The sequence below is a fragment of the Acinonyx jubatus genome, chromosome B3 (assembly GCF_027475565.1).
Source record: "Acinonyx jubatus isolate Ajub_Pintada_27869175 chromosome B3, VMU_Ajub_asm_v1.0, whole genome shotgun sequence".
NCBI classification, from domain to species: Eukaryota; Metazoa; Chordata; class Mammalia; order Carnivora; family Felidae; genus Acinonyx; species Acinonyx jubatus.
This window is the reverse complement of record NC_069386.1, coordinates 14,774,808-14,792,069: the sequence shown is the minus strand read 5'-3', so window position 1 is coordinate 14,792,069 and position 17,262 is coordinate 14,774,808. Positions and strand designations below refer to the sequence as shown.

Here is a 17,262-nt window from a genome sequence, read left to right as displayed (position 1 = left end):
CAGGCCCCAACCTTTGGCTTCTAGCCCCGGGGCCGGAAACCTTCCTACCTCCTCGGGGCGAGTCGGTACCTGGAGAGGCCAGGCCAAGGCTGGGGGGAGGAGGGGGGAGGGGGTGGCGCTCCCGAACCACCTGGAGCCGCCGCACCGAGCACTGCGAATTCAAATCCAGTGGAACGGTGAGGGCAAAGGCCTTCCTAGCGCGGAGTTCACTCCCGACCGCGCATTGACTTTCCCGGTGTCTGCAAGTCCTGATCCCGACCTCATAACCTTATTCAGTCTCCGCTCCGAGTTCCATCCCCCTCAGGGTGCCCGGCTTCCCCAGAGTACCAGCCAGGGTAGGGACGTCCACCGCCCGGGATGGATTCGCCAGGGACCAGGTTTCTCCGAGCTCCGCCCGGGGGCGCCTCGAGCCCTGTGTCCCCAGTCCCGGTGTGGCCGCTGTGCCTGCTGGCAGGGAGAGGCCAGGCAGCCGCAGGCCGCGCGCACAACTTTTTTGCAACGCTTTGCCGTCCACCTGAAAGGTGTTACAACAGCAATTCAATTACAACCGATGGCGCACATCGTCCTCGCAGCTGGAAAGTCGGTGACTCACTGCCACCGAGCAGTGCAAAGGAATGTGGCCAAACGGACATTACTCCTTTTCCGCTCCTCCTACAAATCCCCCCCCTTCCGTCTTTCCTCGCTCTCTATTAATTGTAGCTGGACCTCTGGTTAATTAACTCCAAAGAGCTTTGTCCATCTGGACAGAAACACACTGAGAAATTTGCACCGGATCCTAAAAGCTGGACGTGCCCAAAACGATCTCCCAAAGTTCCTCTCCTTTCCTTCCACCGCCATAGCCGTGGCCCCCGAGGAATAGAGCTGTAGTCCCCGGTGGCAAAGTCGCCTGGGAATGTGGCCACCTAGGTGCGCCTGGGTCCATGGCCGGGCTTCGGCTAGAGAGCCTCGTCGCAGGGCATGGTGCCCACCGAAGCGCATGTGACGTGGTCCGCAGGCACCCAAGGAGAGGTCGGGTCTGCTCCTAGGGGGCCGCACTTGGAGTTCACTGGAGAGAACAGACACGTTCGCCATTGGTGTCACGGCACGTGCAGTTCATGCTAAACTCTAAATAGCGTTCGGTGAAGTTAAGAATATCAACAAAAATGCAGTAAGGTGTTGGGGGGTGGGGACGAGGCCGGGACGAGCTGCTTGCTCTCCAGGACAGTGGTAAATCATTACTCCACACGTTAAAATCTGGAGGGAGGGTTGGAGGAGGGGGAGAGGCCCTCACCAGGCAGCCTCGGCAATCATTTAGATGAAGGCAAAATTAACATTCGCTCCTTTGAAGCTGGAGAGGAGATGGCCTAAAAGCGCAGGTTTATTTAGTGGATGTCGTCTCAAAACGGGAAGAAACGCGTTGGCTCGCCTGGAGTTTTTAGTTTCATGATTAGTTGTTTAAAACCTCATTTCAGAAAAGGCCAAGATGGCTACGTGGGAATTCGAGCGCTTTCTCGCCGCCCCGCGGGGCGGGCCTCCCCCAGCAGCCACGGGATGTTTCCGACGTGGAAACGCTCGGTTTTCCGCGCCAGTGTTAACGCAGCCGGAAGACGCCTCCGGTGGCGCCGCTTCTGCCTAGCCAGCACTCGCTAGACCCGGGGATGTTTTAGTGCTTTACTCCCGGAGAGGGCAGAGCGCGAGATACAAAGGGTGGGATGGGGTCCCGGCGGTGGCCTCCTTGCCACCAGTGCCCCTGAGCTTTCCACCTGACCCCACGCCTTCCCTGGCCTGGGCGCTGCCCCCTCCCCGCCCCTCCCAGAGCCAGCCTGGCCGGAGGGGCTCGGCAGCTGCAAAGAAGGGTGCACACAGGGTCTCCTGAGTCGAGGCGAGCCGAGGCCGTGGCGCGCGGGGCCCAGCCCCGAGTTTGGACCGAAATGATCCCGGAGCAGGGTGCTCGGCGCGCGCTCTGCCCTGGACGCACTGGGCTCTGGGCCATGCACAGCCAGACGTGTTTGGGTTGTTTTTGGCTTTGTTTGCTTTAAAACCTAGAGGCGCGGGTTCCTCTCCAGCCCCGTGAAGCCTCTGACCTCCAGTTTACAATTCTCCGCTGGGCCCGGCCCTGACCTTTCTTTCTTTCTTTCTTTCTTTCTTTTTTTCTCGTAAGGCGAGAATGGGACGGCTAGAGGGAAGGTTCCTCGCCAGTCCTCCGCTCCCAGGACCGGCGATGGTAGGAAACAGGGAGCCATCAACATAACCAGAGGTCACCGGCAGCCTGTGATTTGGAGTTGTCACGCTTGTCCCCGCCCCTGGAGTTCCCGGTTAAGCGGTTGCAGGAGGGGTCGAGTTTCGCGGGTTTCGCCTCCCTTCCTGGTCGGAGGAAACCCCTCTGCTGCGGGCCAAGCGGGCAGCCCTCACGACCGCTTCGCTCTTGGTGTTTTTCACGGAGGCTCCGGCCGGGTCTGCATTCTGCAGGAAGAGTTACCCCAAGACCTCCCACGTTCCAGCGGAGCAGCCTGGACCCCCGCTCCGGCCTGCTTGGGGGAAATCCCGGGCCCTGAGCACGCCCGCGGTGGCGTCGATGGCGACCGAACCCTGGCCCGCGTGCGCCGCCTTCCCGCTGGGGCCCGGGCGCGGCTCGGGCTCCGGCGCCGAGCACACGCAGCCCCCTCCGGCCCCGGGGGGGGGGGGGGGGGCGGGGGGTCCCTTCTTCAGTCTCCCGGCTTCCTTCCTTCTGCTTATCCTTGCCGGCCCCTTTTGCACTCCGTGAGCTTCTCCGGGGTGCCAGGAAAGGCCCCATAGTATTCGCTGCACGAAAGCTCGCTTTTAAAGCCCGGCTGGGAGGGCTTGGTCCTTGATGGGCGACCGGGAGCGAGACTTAGAGCCCTGCGGGTGGCCCTTCTGCAAAGAGAAAGCTCCCCTCCGTTTGCAGCTCTGCTCGAGCTTTTTCAAGTTGTACTTGGAACCTGCTCGCTCTTCCGGTACCGTGATTCTGGGGGGCGGGGAACCGAGAGGCCGATTTTGAGGGTAGAGGCCGCCCTTCAGACACAGGGCCTCCAGTTCTGCGGTCGGAATTGGCTCCTCGGGTGTCTGCGAAAGCTCGAAGTATAGGACTCCAAGGGCACGCACGCTCCACTTTTCTCCACCTTGCTTCCAGAATCACCAAACCCAGGGCGCCTGCGGCCGCGTTCTCGCTCCCTCTCCGCCCGGAGCAGCGAAGCTGCAGGGGCTGGGGCCTGTCCCACCGCCCGGCGGCCTGCGGGGTCCTCCCGCCGCGCCTCAAACCTGGGGCTCCCGCAGCCGCTGCCCCAAACTCCAGACGCGGGAGGAGTCACGGATTTGAACTTGTGAAACCAGTTAGTGCAACTCTTATGGAACTTTTCCGTGTCTGCCCACCTGTTAAAGAACACACGTTATTAACGGTTTAAGTCGGTAATTCAGGAAAACAGGAGTCCTTTACACCGGCCTCTTCTCCCCGGGGGGGGGGGGGGTCCCTCCTCAAGAGAGATCTCCTAAAACCTGCACTTAAGGGAAGTTCTTAGGAAACTCACTTGTGCTCCTCTTGGTCTCAGAGGAAATGAAACCCAACTATAATTCAGATGGTTTCCCCCAAATCACTTCTTGTTTATCTAAGATAGCCAGCTAAAAATTAGAGTTGGCAGTGATGATAAATTAGCCCTTTGTTTTACTCCTCCTAAAGTTCCCCAAACCAGTAGAAGCTAATTGGAGATGATTCCTATTTTGGCAAAGTTGACAGTCATTGCTTCTGGTTGTCCCCAACGTGTTCTCCAGCCCTAGCTGTCTAACCAGTATTTTTTTCTTCTTCTTCTTCTTCTGCTCAGCCTGGTCCCATTTCAAATTCCTTACTTTGGTCTGTTCTCATAGAACTGCCCTTCCCACCAGTTCCTTTTATTTTCTTTCCCCTGGTGGATCAATCACAGAGACAATTGATTTTTCTGTGTCCTGTTTGAACCAGAAAGTGCTGACATCTTGGAGGGGGGGGCGCGAAATATGAGTGAGCATTAACTCTCACCAAATAAGAGGCAACCAGGCCAATCTCTGGGTTTAGTGATTAAAGTTGTGTGTGCATACTTGTGCGTGTAAGTGTATACTCCTGTCTACATACCTGAACTTGCATAAATTGCCAGTGGTAAGAAATTTCAGTGTGCTGCAGGAAAACACGCTAAATGAGAAATCGTGTTAACAAACGAGATCTAAAAGTCCAGGAGTAGACCACTAATTAGGAAAACCCAAACTCTTGAGCTATGGTCCTATGCTAGCTAGCAAAGAATAATTTTTCCCTCTTTTCTTGGACATAAGACCCTAAATTCCTTTTGACTAGAAGGAAGTTACGAGACAAGATGCAATTTTCTCTTTCTTTTCTGACAACTGTCATCCAAAGGATCACAGCCCATGTCAGAGTATCTGTCTTGAAGAGAAGAAAGAGAGAGGGAGAGAGAGAGCGCGCGCGCGAGAGCACTCGTGAGAGAGGTCCTGCAGCCCGTGGCCATCTCTGCATCACAATTTTCCAGACCTCTATTTTTGATTGTGATCCCACTGATCTGAGTTTGAAATGCGAGCGTAGTGAAGCCCCTAAGCCTTCAATCGTGTGAAATTTTCAAAAGATCTCTAGAAGCAATCTCAGGCTGCCTGACCCCTGACAGGCGCCGATCTCTTTATTCCTCTCTCTGCCAGCACTTTATTTGTTGGAATATCTTTCAGATTTGCACCTCCAGATGACAAACCTGAGTGTTTATTATGTGTACATGAATCGGAAATCTTCAAGCCCACACAAAAGCGCCATCTTAAACATAATATTTAATTTCCCAGCCTCGGTGCCTCCTTCTTTATTTGCTGTTCATTAGCTTAAATATTTTTTCCAGGTCTCCCATGTGTCACTTTGATATTTAGATGATTCTGTCTTTTAATCATCATTTCCCCCTTGAAAAATCCCCTGTCGCCTGCCTCTGCGGGGCTCACACTGCAGTGTCGCTGTGTGGTGGGCGGTGAGGCCTCCGAGCTGGTGGCAGAGCAGTTCTGGGGGGGTGGGGGGGATGTGGATCCAGGCAGGATGGGGGCCCTGGCAGTGGCAGAGAAATGCTTGTATTAACTGGCGGCCGGAGCTGGGTCGGGACCGGTGATGATGACCCTTCTCATTCCACCTTTCCTCCTCAGGCCTTTGAAAATTCTTTATGTTGTATTTCAAAAACCACACACATAAAATAAAACCTCGGGTGCTTGGCAAAGGTGCTCTAGCAGCTGGGAGTCGGCCCCACTGGGCTGCGGACGTCTCTGAGCGTGGGCTCGGGGTTGAGACTCCTCACCCAAACCGGTCAGGCACTGCCTGGCACTCCCTCCGAGCCGCCTTTCTGGGGATCCCTAAATCCTGTGGCCCTGGGGGCACTAGAGGGAAAGGGGGGGACTTCTTCAGAGAGAGCTGCATTGTTACAAGTGCCCTCTGTCAAATAACTCCACAGACGAGATTTGGGGGTGGATGACATCGCCCATCCCCCCCCCCCATTTCAGCCCCCCACTGAGGCTTCGGACCCCAGAGGGGCACCTAGGTGGACTGAGCTGAGACACAGCCGCACCCCACCCCTGCACAAGCAGAAGGTAAATCGCCACCCTCAAGGACAGTTCCGGGCTGGGAGGTGGTGAGCTACAGCCTGAACACCCCTCCCTCTGTGTTTGGATGGGCCGTGTTGCTATGATTAACTTATTAAACCCCTTCGTAATTATTTTAATTTGACTCCAAAAAATACTTTGGGCGGCGTTGCGATGTGTTTGTATTTATCCATCCCCCCCCCCTCCATAAAACCTGTGTTAAAACAAATGTTACTTTTCTCTCTCTGTACATAGACCCTCCCTTTTTGAAATAGACCGCAGGGACTACCATTAGATCGAATGGCAAGTCTTTATGGAAAGTGTTTTGCATAATTACATACCAAAGCCAGAACAGTCACCTCCACATTTTATGGGTCACAAACCATCAACAATTGCCACATTATTGTCCACGAAACCTTAGTCCCTTCATTGACGGAGCGGACTCCACTGCCTAATCTAGAACGAGAGAGGATGGAAATTTCTTCTAATAAGAACCCGAGAAGATTAGGTCCCCACTGACAACGTGTTTACATATAGTTATAAAGTTCAGAGGACCGACAGGGAGAGGAAAGGAAATCGGACTAGGCCTGATTAGGAGCGGCGCATCGGTCTAACGTAGATAGCGCATCAAAAGGAGCGGATGAATGCCTCTGCCGTTTTCAGATCCGACCCCTTTCCTACCTTTGTGATGCAGTAATTAAGATATTCTTATTTAGACAGACAGCTTCTCTGGTAACTGAATAATATTAGCTCCTTTGATGTCAAACTTTTGACAGTTATCACACCAGCACTGGGCAATTTAGTACAAATACCCTCCTTAAAAAAGAAAGAGAGAAAGAGAGAAAAAGAAAAAGAAAGAAAAAGAAAACCCCCATCGGCTTTGAAGAAATCTAATAAGTGTGATCCTTAGCACCAAATGATCTAAATCGCCGCCGACAGGCCGCCCGGCTATAAATTACATTCGGTGTTACATAATGAAGGCGAATTTGGGTTTTAGCTCATTGAGCAATTTTGGTGGAAATTGGAGCGGAAGCCCCCCCAACTCTTGCACCCCCATTCCCGACCCCCCGACCTCCCCCCACCCCCCAGAGCCGCTGCCCAGATCGGGAGGAAAGCGCCACAAAGTCGCCAGGGTCAGAGCAAGGAAGGGGGGGGGGGGGGAGGAGGACGAGGTCCGGCCGTGGTGGGGGCAGGTGCGGGCAGAGCTCGATGCCCTTGTCCCCGCTCGGGAGAGCGGGACAGGACCAGCCACCTACTCCCGGGATGACACCTCGCCGTTGCTTTAGGAGCTTGGTCGCCAAATTTGGGATTTGCCAGATGGCAGGATTATTTTAGCGTCTGTTATATTATGTGTGTGGGTGTGGGGGGGGGAGCGGGTGCAGAGGGAAGGCAGGAAGTCCAGAGACCGCGCTGGTTCCTTAAAAACACACGCCCGTGCCCTCTTTGCCCACTCTCGGGCTACGGCCGCGTGGACCCTTCCCGCGGCTCTGGGATCTCCGAGCCGCCCTGCGGCAGACAGCAAGCCGAGTCTCCGTCATCCCTGCCCTTCCACGCCGGCCCACTGCCCGCATATCTAGACCCGGGACCCAGATGCGCGGAGCTGGGGGGCGGGGGGGGGGGACGAGAGAGCTTCCCTCGGAGAAGAAAAGGGGGGGTGGGGCGGCTAGGAGCGTTGGAAGGGAAGGGGGCAGAGAGGGCGGGTTAGGAGGGATGAGACTGTGACGGTGACACCTGGAAGGCATTGTCCTTGCGAGCGACACCTGTCAATCTCCGCTCCGGGGTCCCGGGGCCGGGGGCGGGGAGGCCGCGGGTCTCCGCGGTGATGTCATCGCAGAGTCCCTTCCCGGCGGAGGGCGGAGAGGACTGGGAGGGGCGCCAAACCCGGCGGGCTGAGAGAGGGGTGGGGGAGGAACGGAAAGAAAATAAACAGAAATCGCTCTCACTCGCCGCGTCCTCTGCTCCGGATTTACATGGAAATCAATAATCCGACTTTAGGGTTATTTCTGATCTTGATTGACCCGTGTTGCCTTTTTTCACTGGGGGAGGAGGTGTGGGGTTACAGCCTCCCCGCCTACAACCCGCAGTCCTTGGGGGAGCCCTGTTACCCCGGAGCCTTGAGGTGACCGACCCTCCTTCCAGACCCAGCTCCCTCTTTTCCTGGCGGTTGTTTCCAAGCGCAGGCTTCAGGCTTAAAGAGGAAACACTTGGGGATGAGTTTTGAAAGTCTTCCGATATTGCAGGGGGCGAGGGGAGAGTTAATTAACGCCGGGCTCGCTCAGTGAGTGGGAGAGGGGGCCTCGGCGTGGGTGGGCGGGCCGGGTCCAACACCCGGGTGCGCGCAGCGCGGGAGGCGTGTGATCGGGAGGCCCCAGCTCGGAGGCCCCGGCTGGGGGAAAGCGATCTGCGGTGGCCTCCGCGGGGGGCTGCTGCGGTGCCCCAGGCAGTCGCCCGCAGGTCCTGGGGCAATTCTGATCTCCCACCTACGGCGCTCCCACCCCCACCCCGCCGAGCACTACTGGACTCTCCCTCTTCCTATTCTTTTCGGCCTGAGCTAATTAGCAGCCTGCCAGCGGCCTGATTTATGGAAACGCTCGGGCGGGCGGAGACGCGCCGCCAGCCGAGTCCCGGCTGCCTCGGGGCGGAGTGGAGGAGGAGTTTCCACCGGCCTCCTCCGAAGAGTCCCCCCCCCCCCACCCCCCGCCGCCACCACCACCACCGCCCCGCCGGAAGCTGGAAGTTGCCGTCCCTCCTCCCCACCCTCCACCCAGGCGGGTCCTGGAGGCCCCCGCGCCCTCGGCGCCCCAGCCTGGGACTCCGGGCACCCTGGCGCCAGCGGGGCGGGCGGGGGCGGTGGCCGCGCAGCCTGCTGCAGAGTCTCGGGCGAGCAGGTTCCAGCCCCAGCTGACCCGGAGGGCAAGTTGGGCGCAGATAGAGCGGGAGCCTCCTTTCCCACGTTCGGGTCTCCAAAAAAAGAAAAAGGGAAATCGGACCTGAAGGCGGGGGGGGGGGGGGGGGGGAAGGGGATGTTGCTCAAGGTCGGCACCAGGCCCCCAAGCAGCGAGGAGGCGTCGTAGGCCAGGGTGGGGCCCCGAATGGAGCCACCAGCCCAGCCTGCCCCCAAGAGGTTAGGGACTGCCCCAGGGGAGGGCGTGGTCCACTTCACTCCCTACCCCCCCACTTCCCCCCTATACTTTCTCTTGGATCTTATCCTCAGAGGGTCCTCTGAGTTGCTGCCACCAGTCAACAGTCTGGGAATTTTGAGCTAGGAGAATGTGGGGCCACCGATGGTCCTTAGAGCCACCCAGCCAGGCAACTTGCCCAAAGATGCGGATGCCGCCTCCTCGCCTCTGGAGGGTTGCACTCGCTGGTCAAGCGGGAAGAGGGCGAGAGGTGCTCCGTCTCCACCCACCTGACCCAGAAATGAGAGGGAACCGGGTGGAAGGGTCAGGGAGGAAGTACACCAGAACCTGTTGCTGGTGGTCCGGCAGTCTGGGGAGGTCGCTAGGTGACCGACTTGACCTAGAAGCAACGACGCAGGGCGATAAAAAAGAGAGAGGGAAGCATCTGTGTCCTCCCCACCTCGGGGAAGGGTTGGGAGAAAGAGCGAGCAACAGACCCAGAAGGCCAGGCACCCCGGGGCGTGTTTTCCTCGCTCAGACTTGGGATGGGATGGGGACACCGGTTGAAGTCACTGGGAAGAGGGCCATGCCCCGAGTCTGGCTGTGACCCACCTTGCAGTGGTGGGGAAATGTGATCTACAAGAAAGTGTTTAAAATTTATTTAAAACACCCCACCAGTTCACCCTCCAGAAACCATATCTGGTCTCTGACCCCCGCAGGTGCAGAATTGAGAACCTTCCCCCCCATTAGGAGACCTTCAACTGCCTGCCCCAGTCCCCCTCTGTCCTGGAGCTCCCTCCCAGATTAGGGCCCGTTGATGTCACTGAGAGCCCAAAGCCCCCCCCTCCCCACCCCCCGCCAGGGCCTCAAGGAAATATAATTTCCTGCTCATCTTCCTCCCCTTCCTCCCCCACCTCAGCCACCACCATTTCCAAAGAGTAAGGGTCTTTCAGGCCCTGGCCCTTCCCCACGCGGTTGGATCAAGAAGAGGAGACCCTCAGCCAGCTGGGGAGCCGGGCTGAGCGCCCATCTACATTGTGGCATTCAGTCCCCTGAATTTCCAACTGTGCTGATGACTGTCTAGACACACTACGGTGGGCCAGATCCGTGGCCGAAGTCTCAGCGGAAATGGAGACCCGCCCACCACAAAATGTCGCTACAGACAGCGTGGGTCTCACTCGGGCTGGCTCCCAAAGCAGGGACCCCGGGATCCGCCACTCCGGAAGCCCCCCCGCAGGCCGACTCCAGGGCCCGCAACCCGCACAGCAAATGTTGGCTGTTAGGCGCCCAAATAATATTCTTCATTCGTCTTTTTCGAAGTTGATTTATAGCAATCGACAGGTTAAAGCCTCATCTGACTTCATTACTTTTAAAAGCTGTCTATTTCACAACTGTCACTTTTCATCACTTAACTCAAATAAATACTTGAAGAAATGAATTGGAAGAGACTTTTAGATCATGTTTATAATTCTTGGTCGCTACGTTCACATTCCTAATGACCTGACCCGCCGGAGTTTCTGTAGGCTTCTCAATTGGGCCGAAAATTCTTGCGTTTACGCTAGATAACTTCAAGGAAAGTGAGGTTGGCCAGAAACCGGCTAAAAGCAGCAGCACAGTTGGTAGGAAGCGATAGGGTGCAGGTTCAGCAAAGCTTGCCAGCGGCCACCGTGGCCCAGGCCGGGCACCCGAGGCCACTGGGAAGGGTGGCGGCTCCCGGGTCAGGGCGTTCCAGTGCAACCAACTGCTGGAAAGAGGGCCCAGGCTAACAGCCGCTCGATGCCCGCTTTGCCCTTGCTTCACGGAGCCGGGCTGCAAACCCAGGAAGAAATTCATGCAGAGTGGAAAGGCTGTTCATTTTTACTGTTACTATTATTATTCCTATCATTGTTGCAAAAATGTTTTGGAAGGCCCCCCCCCCCCCTTGCGACAACCACAGGTGGAGTGTGACCGGGTGAAAGGCATTTCCTCCGGGTCAGCGTTGACCTAGAGCTTGTGAGATACCCAGGGAAGGCAGAAGTGTGGAAACGAAATCGCTAGGACGCAAGTGCGTTCAATAAATCGAAATAGTTTCTTCTTCAATTTTGCTGCCATTTGCCAACGCTGAGTCCTCTAGGGCTCGTGCCACTCAGCCCCTTCTCTCTCTTTCCCACCCACTCACTCAGAACCATCTCTTAGAAGTAGGTTAAGAAAAGAAAAAATTAAGAAAACAGAAAACAAAGGAAGGAAGAGGGGGGAAAAAATAAGGAACGAAAAGAGAAGGAAAGGAAAATTACAGGAAAGAAAAAGAAAAACCTATTAAACAGAAACACTGCCTACTTTGGAGGACAAAGCAATTGCGAGCGCATACGATTTTCTTTCCTTTATTTTTTCTTAAAACAAGAAAAGAGAGAGAAGCAGCCAAGTCTGCCGACCCTGGGGGTGGAGGAGGTGGGCGACGCTCTGGCGTGGGGAGCGCGGGCCTCCCCGCAAACCCGGCGGAGGCTGAAGCCCCGCGCGCGGATCCCGGAGCCTCCGAGGTCCCCGCACCCTGGCGTCGGCCCCGCCCGGGTCCCACCGCGAACGCGAACTTCGCAGATTCCCCGGAGCAACAGCGCCTGGAGTGTGCACCGGCCCCGGCCGGGGTCGCGGCTCGCCGCCGCCGCCCGTCTTCCCCGGTCGTGGCCTCAGGCCTTCGCCCGCCCTGCGGACCGGTCGGCCCAGAGGGGGCTGAGCGCTCTCCGACTTCGGGTGCAGAGGCGACAGGGACCGGCGCGAACCCGGCTCCGCGGCCGCTGCGTCGCTGCGGGAACGCGGCCGGCGCGCTCGGCGGCCGCCGGCTGGGTGCGCTGCCGCACCCTGGAGCGCCACCTCGCTGCGGAAACTGGAATGGCATGGCCATGTTCCCAGCCTTCTGCAGCCTAACTTGACCGTCACCGGACTTTTTTCCTTCGTCAAAACCTTACGAGAAGCCGAAACGCACCGGCCTTCTTCCCATCGGTTAAAACCCATTATCTGTGACCGATGTATCGCACAATGTTTGCATTGGGGTGAAGGGAAAATAGCAGGAGAAAGAGAAAAAAAAAATAGGTCTAATTTCACCAAGTCCAAGCTGTGACACTGCTTTGATACGAAAGATAAACTAAATGAGAGATGTTTTCTTGGAGGCCCATGGGTTCGGGCCGCCGAGCTCGGGCCAGTCAGCTGAGGCCTATGAAGCCTTCCCTTCCCAATTGTAAGTCCACCCAAATTCACTCATTCTGGTCAGTCGGCCATAAGATGGACTTTTCCATGCCATGCCAGTGGCCAGCCTACCAAACCTCATACCCACAGCCTTCGGCTCTTCTGACAAAATAATCACAAAATGCAGCCCTTAAACATGTACACCTGTCGGCAGGTGAAAGCAGCACCAGCGAGAAGCACAGATTATACTGCATTGGACCCTATTTCCTCCAGTTGAAAACTTAAGATGCTCGCCCGGCTCTTAAACCCTCACGACTAAAAAATACACAGCAAAATTAATTCGCTGAATATAGTGAGGCTTTGCTTCGACTTGTTTTCAAAGTGCACCGTCCCAGAGACAGAAGGGATAAGTAAAACACAAATTTCACGAAACAAGTTTTTTTTTTTTTTTTTCTGCGAAGATTCCAAACGTGGTGTTAAAAGTAGGGCATGTTATCTGGTGGTGCTGAGAGCATTTGTGTGGTTTCTTTGTTTTCGGGGGGGGGGGGGTACAGTCTTTTTTCTAGCGCAGTTTCCACCACAAATTTCTTTTGGTTTTTGTTTTAAGGAACTCAGTGGATCGCACATATAATGATGGCGGAACTGGGGCCCATGGGGTGGAGGAGAACGTGGATGTGGGGGTGCGTAAGCCCCCGCATTTTCCTGCCTGAGCAAATCCAACATAGAGGCCCTTTCTTGAATCTTCGGTCTCCCTAAGTTCACAGGGTGTGCTCCGTCTCTCACTGTGACCAGTACTTTCTGCCCTGCTCAGAAACTACAGGGCTGTGCGGGGGAGGGGGGGGGTAGGGGGAAGCCAGGTTGTTTTTCTGGTTGTTTGTCCTTCCCCATCGGGCTAGGAAGAATTCCTAAAAGGGACCACACAGGAAAGAGGCCCTAATTTCTTAGCAGGACTTGAATGAGGATCTCTCACTCTGGCCAGCGGAGGAGGGGTGGCCTGGCCTCTGGGAGTCTTGGGGTCTTCCTGTCTGGAGGGATGCTACCTCCGGGCGGAGGAAGGTGTTGAGAGATCCTGGGAGCTAAGAGGTACTTGCAGGGTGGGTCCTGGGATCCACTGAGGGACAAGGGTGAGGGGCAGGGACAAAAACAGAAGGGAGGAGAAGCATCAGCAAATGAAATGCTTGAGAAAGGGAGTCTCTAAATTAGAAAGGTTTGCTCCTTTCTCTCTCTCTTTCTCTCTTTCCTTCCCTCCCTTCTTCTTCTCCTTCCCTTCATTTCTCTCTCCCTCCACCCCTGTTCACATTCAGATTTTCTGGTGTTTTTTTTTTTTTTTGTACTGAATAATGCCTGGAGATGAAAATGGTTTTTATTGCTATTACACTTCCTACCGCGAGATGCAGTGTAAGGCTCAGAGTTTGTATTACAACTATGTCACAATGTTTCACTGATGCAAAACATGTAGCCAGAGGGTGTTGCTAATGACTCCTGGATTAGAGCGAGATTGAGACTGGGAGGAGAAAGAGAGAGCGAGAACAGGAGAGAGACAGGAAGGGGGAAGAAGAGAGAGGAATTTCATTAGAGGAGGGGGAGGGGAAGCATCACAGAATCAGGTCTAATAATCTAATCAGGATATTTTCCGAATTCAATGTTCTCTCCAGGCTTGAGAGTGTGAGCTAGAGAGAGACCAATATCCTTTCAAACACCACAGAGGTTGTTTTTTTTTTTTTTTTGCATGTTAATAACTATTAATTATGTTTACAGCCAGTTAGCTGAAAAACTGTCCTTTGGAAAGAATCAAACTTCGGAAAACGCTTAATATCTGATTAAAGGCTTTTTCCTGGAGCCGCGGGAGGTGGGAACCCGGTAATCACCCAAGGGGGTGCGGAGCTCAGCGCCGGCCAGCAGAGGCTCACCGCCCCCGCCCGTGGTCGGGCCACACGTGTCCACACGCCTGCGACAGCCTGGTGGGCCCAGGGTGCCCCGCCGTGGCCGGGGCGGAGAGCCGAGGCGCAGCCTGCGGCCCGGGCTCGGGCTCGGCCTCCGCTTGGGTCTTGGCGAAAAGGTCCCTGCGGGCTCCGAACTCCCCGGCGCCCTCCCCCGGGACGAGGTCTACTTAGGGAAGCGGGAGGTTTCGCGGTTCCTACCGTGGCCCGGGCCGGTCCCACCGCCCTGCGGTCCGCTTCTGCCCCTCGGGGCACAGCGAGGAGGGCATTCCCTCGGGGCTGCGGCCCTTTGAACCCGGGGAGCCCTCGGCTCCCGCCCGGGCGCGCGGAGCTCGCTCGGGGCCCGGCTGCGGAGCGGAGTGTGGGTGGCGGGTGGGGTGGAAGGGGAGTGGGGGAGGCGGGAGGGGGCGGAGGGGCGGGGGCGGCAGCCGGGCGTTAAGCCTGGAAGCTTGGCTGTTTACCCAAACGATTTTCCTTTCAGGCCCGAGACGCCAATGAGACAAGATCAAACTCCCCTCTTCGGGGTGTGTGTGCGTGTGTGTGTGTGTGTGTGTGTGTGTGTGTGTGTGTGGTGTCGCCTCCAAGCCGGGCTTTGTGAATGGGGGCTCCGGGACGCCGGCTGGGAGGGACCAGAGGCCGACCCGGACACCAGCGCCTCCTCCCGGGGGCGAGGAGAAACCAGGCGGAGGGCGCCCCAGACACAGTGGTCCGGAGCGAGACAAGCAAGCGACAGGGACACAGGCCGCGGAGAGATAAGGGCCGCGTCCCTGCAGGCCGAGCGGAGAGACGTATGGTCGTGTGTGGGAGGGGGAGAGGGGAGAATAATATGAATCGCATCCCCCTTGCAGTCCCTTAATTTCCGATCCCAACAAAGCTTAAATCTAGCTCCTTGGGCCACTGATTTCTCGCCGACTCCTTCGCTCGAGATATATTAGCTGCAAATTAGGCCAAGGTTTTGGCGATTACGGTACAATGCAGGCCGCGTGACACGCGTCGCCGGGCCTGCGCCTGGGTCCCTCCTCACGCCGAAAAATGATGAGAAAGCAAGAGAGGATGGATGGTCTGTATTGATAAGACATTTGTCATTTTTAAAGGGGTCCACATCCGAGAATAGCCACCAGCCTGGGGCGTGGGGGAGGGCAGAGGAGAGGAGGGGGACCAAGTCCCGGCCGCTTGCGCAGCAGGTGATCGCGGTCCTGGGCGTGGCTCCTGCCCGGCTCCAAGGGCCCTCTGAAACGTCGTTTGCAAAATAACAAAAACAGTATTTTTAGTACTGCTGATAATCAGAGGAATCAGGAAGACGGGCTTCTATTTGTTGGAGGTCAAACACTAAAACCCGGCTTCCCGGCGTGGTCCATGTATTTGGTGGCGCTGTCTCGGACAGCTCATTCCCTTCGGCCTGGCGATTAAAAGCCTACTCAAATAATTGTTTCTGGAAGAAAAAGGTGTCATGCCGCTGCTTCTGACTCATCTACGATTGGCACGCCTGCCTCCGCCTGTCCCTGATCCCCACCCCCACGCACTTTCTGTTTCTCTCGTCTCTCTTCCTCACCGAAGGGTTCCCCCCACTTTTTTTTTTATTGTTTTGAAACTATGAACCACCACCCCCTGTCCCAGGATGCTCTTATCTAACCGAAATTCCCTAGCCCCCGCGCTGACCGAGGCAGAGTGCAACGTTTGCTCCAGGCTTCAGTGGCCCAGGCCCGGACAAACACCCTGGGGGGGAAGAACCACAGAGGCCTCACGTTTTCTGCAGGCGTGTTAGGGTGGAGGGCTGTGGCTCCAGGGCTCAGAGGGGGCAGGGGTAGGGATCTTGGGGACCCCAGCTATGCGGTGATTGGTCTGGGATAAATGTGTGCCAGAGACTGAGATGCCCACGGAGGAGATCTGATGTGCCTCGTGATAATAACAGCTAACATTTATTGAGTGCTTACTATATACAGTCATTGTGCCCATACCCCTGGAAGCCTCCAAATCTGAGGTCAAACATGGTGGCCAAGGGTTGGCCATTGGAGCAACGGAGGCCGGCATGGGGCAGGCAGGTAGCTAGATAGGTGCCATTGTGTGGCGGGGGTAGAGGTTTCTGCCCCGCAACGCATTCTCCGGGCCAGGAGAGGCGGGGCGCCGCTGGCAGCCAGGAGCCCGGCCAATGCTTCCTCCCTCCCCGCCTGCGGTCGTCTGTAGCAGGGCAGAGGAAAGGCCTAACAGTTTCCAGTGACATTCCCACTTCTTCGCACTGGAACCCTGGAGGGAAGTCGATTGGGCGGCCAAGGGCCTTGAAGGCCAGCCCCGGGCGGATGGCGAGCGCTCGGCGCGCGTAGGGCAGACTCCCAGACAGGCCCGGGGGGGGGGGTGGGGGGGGGGCCCGTCCTGCGCCTGCTCTGCCCAGGTCGCGGCCGCACTGCTCCAGGCGAGGTGCGCCTCCCTCGTGGTGCCAGGGGGCGCTTGACCGCCTCCGGGGCCTCCGCAGCCGAGGAGGGAGTCTCCGGCCTCTGAGGCCTGGTGCGCGCTGGGGCCAGCAGCAGGGCGCAGGCCGGATTGCCCTGGGAGCATTCCGGCCGCTCCCGGCCCCACCTCACCCCGCCGGGTTTCTCCGCCTCGCCTTCCGAGGCCGCTTCCCGGGAGCAGGAGTTTTGCTGCATTCACTGCTTCTCCCTCCCATCCGCCTAAAGCAGGGGCTGAGACTAGCCCGTGACCCCGTGCCGTGCCCCGCGCGGGTGGAAAAAAGCAGGCGCTGCGCTCTGTCTGGAGACAAAAGGCCTCCGCGCTCAGGCTCCTCCAGGCTTAGCCGCGGCGCGTTTCGCACCCGCCTCCACCTATGCAGAAGAGGCTGGTGCAGGTGGAAGTGTCGCTGTAGGGTGGCTTGGAGCAGAGAGCCTTGATTGATCCCAGAAGTTGGACACCTCCAAGGGCATAGGCACGGCCCGGGCATCTGCTCCAAAAATATACAGTCTGCCCCCAGCACTCCCCGCCAGCCCCCCATCCAGACATCCTTGTATAAAGGCCCCTCGTTGCTTTTTTTTTTTTTTCCTCTTCCTTTCTAGTCTCCTTGCAAATCACCTGGCAGCAGGAAAACGCTCGCCCCTGTTATCGACCTGCAGAGGTTACTTCATTCCCGAAAAACGACTCTGGCTTTCCTTCTTCTAGTAGACCTAAGGGGGAATTCACTGGTTTAAAAAAAAAAAAATCTTTAAACTCTCTCTGGGTGTGAGATGTGGTTGGAGCACGCAGAGTCCCCTGTCTCCCCACACGGACTCCCCGCTGCACCTGGAAAGCTAGTCCTGCGAAGAAGCAATAGTCTTTTCCTGCAGTCTATCATTTCGGTATTACAAATAACAACCATGGAGCGAGAAATACCCCCGGCCTAAGAATATTGATAGATGATAGTAGCGATATTCACAATCGATCCTTTAATAGGCAGACGTCATAAATCACGTTCAATTCCCTGACTGCACACCACTTCGCTT

At 56.7% G+C, this 17,262-nt stretch overlaps 1 long non-coding RNA gene across 1 annotated transcript in view; it reads right to left on the bottom strand.

Annotated features, from left to right (window-relative positions):
* The window catches only part of LOC113601925 (uncharacterized), a 67,342-nt gene extending 51,196 nt beyond the window's left edge, over window positions 1-16,146 (bottom strand). The window contains exon 1 of the long non-coding RNA XR_003423258.2: window positions 13,997-16,146. This is a non-coding gene — a long non-coding RNA (uncharacterized LOC113601925). The remainder of the gene's footprint in view (window positions 1-13,996) is intronic.
* Between the last annotated feature and the right edge of the window lie 1,116 nt (window positions 16,147-17,262).